This window comes from Triticum aestivum, chromosome 5A (assembly GCF_018294505.1).
Source record: "Triticum aestivum cultivar Chinese Spring chromosome 5A, IWGSC CS RefSeq v2.1, whole genome shotgun sequence".
Classification (NCBI taxonomy): Eukaryota; Viridiplantae; Streptophyta; class Magnoliopsida; order Poales; family Poaceae; genus Triticum; species Triticum aestivum.
The window spans coordinates 710,002,224-710,008,254 of record NC_057806.1 but is presented as its reverse complement, the minus strand read 5'-3'; positions in this window follow the sequence as shown (position 1 = coordinate 710,008,254).

Sequence of the window (6,031 nt, the reverse complement as noted above, 5' to 3'; positions counted from 1 at the left end):
AGATGGCGACGGGACGGGGCGCTGGTCCAACTTAACATGTAGAATTTATTTACCATGTGGCCCTGACAACTGGGTCATAATCATGCTCAGTTTCAACTAAGTAAACAACTGGTGTATTTTGAAACAGCCAACCAACTTTTTGGTGGTAGGTTTTTGAATTTCCTGCAAACAGTGGTAGTTTTTTGAAACGCAGGCCGGACTCATGGTAGTTTTATGCTATTTACTGGTTTAAACACAACAACTATACGTAGGTTGACTATATATTTGCAATTTGGGTAAGCTGATTTTGTGGGAGGAGAAAGCCGGAGGAAGAAGAAAAAGAATGATAGTTGGATCTTTAATCTAATGGCCCAAAACATTGATTTGCCCACATAAATTTCGAGCCGACTTATGCATAAGCCGGTACGGTTTGTACTTTGTACACGGGGCGACCTGTTGGCCAGACATGATCGCGCCAGAAGGAAATATCACGGCGGTGATGCACAATATTATAGCGCATTTGGATCCATGGCTTCACCGAGAGAGCGGGCAGCCAACATGGATCGGACGGACGAGACGAACTACTCGGCTCACCTCTACCGATCGACTGGCCACTTGAATGCACTCCATAAAGTGTGCCCATGCGTGCGTCAACCTTTTTGCCGACCCTCCCTAGTCATGGCGAACTACTAGTGCTGTTCAGTGAGTACATGCTTCAACTCTTCATGCATTTTGGTGTTTGTCGTGGTTCTAACTCTGACAGTGATGTAGGGGGGTATCTCGTGGTTCTAACTCTGACGTGGTTCTAACTTTGTCGTGGTTCTAACTCTGACGGATCTCGCGGCCCTCCACCAAAACTCCGCACGAAACCATGATCAAAGGGATCGGAAAAATCGCAACTTCTCCAACTAGGCGCTAAGATTCCTGCCCCACGGTGGGCGCCAACTGTCGTGGTTCTAACTCTGACAGTGATGTAGGGGGGTATGTATGGAGAGGTTAGATCTCAGCTATGGAGAGGTTGTAAACACACCAGGATGTACGAGTTCAGACCCTACGCGGAGGAAGTAACAGCCCTACGTCTCGGTGCCCGGAGGCGGTCGATTGGATTATAGGCGTGTGAATAACAGGGGTGCGAACCCTTGATACTGAGGAGGGGGGTGGCTTATATAGAGTTCGCCAGCCCTCTCCTGCCCTCAGTAATGCAGGGTTTAAGGTACATTAAGGTTGGGCGTTACTGGTAACGCCCCTAATAAAGTGCTATGATGACCATAAAGACTATTTAATGATCGACCGTTTGCCTGCGGAGTGACTTTAGATCTCCTGGCAGTCGAGTGGTTGGCTTCATGGTCGAGTGGTAGTTTCTTGGTCGAGTGTCTTGAACCCGTCGAGTGGGTACCTTCAAGACGATTGAAAGATGACTTCTTCTAAGGACGTCCTTGGGCAGGGCTCTTAGGACAGGTCCGTGCCCCTACCCTAGGTACATAGCTTCATCATTAGCCCCCGAATGGATCGAGGTTAGAGTGGGAAAGAGTTAGGGATCTTTCCGACTGGTTCTTTGGGCTACGTGAGTGCCTCGTTTTGGATCAGTCGTCACGGATGACGTCATCAACCTCTTTCAGTCGCCTTGATCCATTCCAGGCCTTTCGTCGAGTGAATTACCTTGCTTGTGAAGCTCCGAATGATGGCGTGAAAGGGATCTTCTGTCTGACGAATTGTTCTGCAACCCGCGGATTTCGCGGGGTTTGAATTTCGGGAAGTGCGCGGGACGGGAGCGGCCGCAGTAATCGGATGTGATAAGGCGGAAGCTCCTCGATTTCCGCGCCACCTTTTTCGCCACGTACTGCGCGCGCGTCTGCTGCGGGATTTGACGGGATAGCCTGGGCCTACCAGTCAGCCACTCGGAAGCGGCCTTTTATAAGCCGCCGGCTCGGGGTTTCCAAACAGTGTGCTCTCTCCTTTCTTTCTCCCTTCGCAAGGTCCTCCGCCACCTCCGCTCTCACCCTAGCGCCGCAGGCCCGTTCGAGATTTGCCGGCGACGATGGTGAAGGACAAGACGTCCGCTCTGGAGCGCGTGAAGAAGGCGGCAGCGCAGGGGAAAGGGAAGAAGTCCGCTCGGGGCGGATCTTCCTCAAGGACTGCTCTGCCCAGAGGCTAGATCCAGGGCGACTGGATGCCGTCGGTGATTTGGCAGGAAGACCTTGACGACATGGTCGAGGGGGGAGTCATTCCCCACGAAGCTGCGCGTCTCCCGGGGAGAGAGATCGAACCCCAACCTCGTGACGGTGAGTGTGTGCTCCTAGCCACCCATATCGACCGCGGATTTTCTCTGCCTCCTCATCCTTTTTTCCGGAGCTTTCTGAACTTCTTCGGAGCGCAGCTCCACCACTTCACTCCCAATTCTATCGTGTATCTTACTTCTTTCATTTCCTTGTGCGAGGGTTTCTTGGGTTGCCGCCCCCATTGGGGACTCTTTAAGCACATCTTCACTTGCCATTCTCAATCGGTCAAGAAGGCCAAGTCGAGTGACGAAAGGACGCAGGTGATCCAGCTGTGCGGGGGCCTGGCAAGGGGAAAAAGTTCTTTTCCATCTATCACTTTCCCAAAGTCGGTCCATGGTTGGCAAGCGACCTGGTTTTACTGTAAAGACCAGGCGACCCCAGGACAGTCGACTGGGCTTCCCCCTTTCTCTCTTGACCGAGCTCAAAAACCTGCTTCTCTGAAAGTGACGCCGGAAGAAAAGGCCCAAGTCAAAGTGCTGGTTGGTCGAGTGGTTCAGCTTGTCCGCGAGGGCGTGACTGGCATGGACTTGCTGGAGGTCTTCCTTGGGAGGCGCATCCAACCGCTCCAGGCTCGTGACCACCCGATGTGGCTGTACTCGGGTCTCGAAGACACCACTCGGATCCACCCGAAGGAGGTCACTGATGAGATGTTGGAGGGGTGGCTGTCGAGCATCACAGGAAACAAAGACAACCCCCGAGGAGCCAGGAGGGTTCCTCCACTCGACAACACATACGAAGTGGACCAGGTCTGACTTTATGCTCCTGACTGAGATCTTATTTTCTTCATTGGTCTTCTTTGAATTGGTGGATTGACTTTTGTCTTGTCTGTTGTTTTCCAGGCAACTACTAAGATGTACTCGACACCCAACGGGGCACAGGAGCCAAATGAGGAAGGGGAGGCGAGCGGAGGTGAGAGTGGAGACGAACAAGGCGAGTGGGAATCCGATGGCGAAGGAGAGGAAGACGACGACGTCGACTCCAGCGAAGAGGAGGAGGAGGAGGTTGAACCCCCCCCCCCCCGCCCGGAGAGGCGATCCAAGCTTACACACGATCCGGCGCGGGAACGTGGTAAGGCGACTGCTCCTGTTGGGTAGTCGTCGAAACGCCCTCGGACCTCTTCTCCTACGCCGACCGAAAAGGCTCCCAAGCACCCACGCGCGACGTCGTCCAAGCCGCCCGAGGCTCTACCCAAGATGAAGATGACTGTCCCCACCATTTCTGGGTAATAATAAAACTTGTTTTCCTTTGTCGACCGTGGACAGATCCTTGGTCGATTCATTGAGCCAACTGACTGACTTTCGAGATTTGCAGTGCTTCTACTTCTGAGCTCTCCGCCAAGGACGATGATCAAGAGATGGAGGATGCTGTTACTTCCAACCCCGGTATGATTACTGATGTTCTGCCTTGAATCGACTGATGATTTCTCATAACTCCGGTCGACTGAATTTTTCTCGTAGCTCCTTCTCATGTCATTAACCTCCCTGATGACGATGATGAAGAGCCACCAAGAGTGAGGCGGAACAGGAGAGCGTCGGCTGGCGGGACCCCACAATCCACTCCGGCGCCTGAGGCCGTAGCTCGAGATGGTGGTGAAACCACTCGGGCTTCTGTGACTTTCGCCATTCCTCTGACGAGTGTGCGGCCCTTGACGTCGACTGCGGATCCGCCTTCGCTCTTCGCCACACACCACGTCCCTGAGGACCAAGTGGATGCAGCTAAGGAAGCTGTACGCCAGGCAGGGATCATGATGGAGCAGGTCAAGGTGGTTCGAGAAGCCAGCCAAGCAGCTTATGACGCGAGTTCAGCTCTTCAGAGTAACGTCCAGGTCAGTCGACTCAACACTTGGTCTGTTATGATATGCTGTTTGAAGAATCTCTTTTCCGAAGATCTTTATATCTGTACACTCACTGGGTGTGTCTGCCAATTCTTGGACGAGTGGGGGCACGCTAAGTGCACCCACTGGGTGTAGTCCCCGAGACTACGGTGGACTGCTGGCAGTCGACTGTAGTCTTTATATTGTGTTGCAGTAGTTGTATTTCTTCACTCGGTCTGGTCAGGCCATGTTGAATGGAACTGTATCCGGTCGACTGCAGGCAGTCGATATTTTTTTTTTGCAAAACCAGTGGGGGCACGCTGAGTGCACCCACTGGGTGTAGTCCCCGAGACTACTGTTGAATGTTTTTGATTCAGCTGTAGTCTTAGAAGCGCCGTCATTGTCTCTTGGTTACTCGGAAGCAACTTATCTTGGACCTCTGTCGACTGATTTTTGCAGAAATCCTATGGACTTGTGGCTCTTTATACTGAGTTGGAGAACAAACAGATCCAACTCAACCTTGACCTGAAGCTTGCTCAACAGAACCCGCAGAAGGCGCAAGAAGAAGCAAAAGGTATGGCTGGTGAAGTTTCTCATTCTTGACAAGTGACTTTTCTTTCTTGCCCGTTCTTGATGTTGAGCTCACTCGACGTTCTGTAGATAAACTGGAGGAAGCTCTGAAGAAGAAGGATCGAGATCTTGCCGAAGCGCAGAAGGAGGCCTTGAGCAAAATGAAGCTTGCAGAAGAGAAACTGGCTTCAGTCGGGACTCTTGAGCAGGAGAACTCCAGACTGAAAGCTGCTCTCGAGATAGCTAATCAAGAGGTCAGCCGACTGAAGAACGACAAGATGGTTCTGCATGACAAGGCGGGTGAGCTGGCGGGGAAGGGGAATGATCTGGAGGCTTATCTTGGTGGACTCGCCAAGAAGTTGTTCGTCATGCTCGAAGGTAGTTACCCCGACCCGACTGTCTTCCAGTTACCAAGCCCATGTAGGGTCACTGTCTTATTCTTGAATCGTGTTCACAGAATTCTGCCAGAGCTTCGAAGAGGAAACCAGTTGAGTGGAGCCAGGTTTGGATCCCGCCAACTCTCTCGTGAAGGACGAGGCTGCTATGAACGTGCTCCGACTGGAGTCTCATGTTACCAGCGTTGTTGACTATCTCGCCCTGCTGAAGGTTGCGATGTCGCGGATCGATACATCATTCTGGCCTGGGACGACGCTTCAGAATGACCTCGAGTCCCTGATGGCTCGACTTAATGAAGTCCCAGGTCGAGTGGCGGAATGGAAGAAATCTTCTGCTAGATGTGGTGCTGATGTCGCTCTGTCTCTGGTCCGCGTCCATTGCAAGGAGGCGTGAGAAGAAAAGCTGGCCGCCATTCAAGTTGCCAATACCAGGAAACACAACTTTCAAGACTTCATGGAGACTTTCATCGATGCTGCTACTCGTATTGCAGACGGAATCGACTTGGACGAGTTCGTCGCCCCTTCTAGCCCTCCGCTTGAGGAATGAAAAACTTTTATACTTCACTTTAAATTTGCCTCGGAATGCCGAGTGGATTTGTAACCGTTAAACTCTGCCGAGCCGAGGGCTCGAGTACTTTGATCCGAGGTCTGGGACCTTTAGGCCTTATCTGAACTTGATTTCTCGTTGAATATCTTCATGGTTTGATCTGTCGAGTGGAACTTGATCTTCACTCGGAATAACCTTGTATTCGTGGCGTAACTCCGAAGGAGAAGGTAGCAGTCGACTTGCGCCTCGTCGTCCTTGCGGATTGGGTTGTGTCCTGTACTTAGGCGAGCACTGGGCTGCAGCTAAGCCCCCAAGTGGGAGGTTTGCTCTCACTCGGTGGGATTTTTGAATGCTTAGGCGAGCACTGGGCTGCAGCTAAGCCCCCGCGTGAGAGGTTTGCTCTCACTCGGTAGGATTTTTAAACACTTAGGCGAGCGTTGGGCTGCAG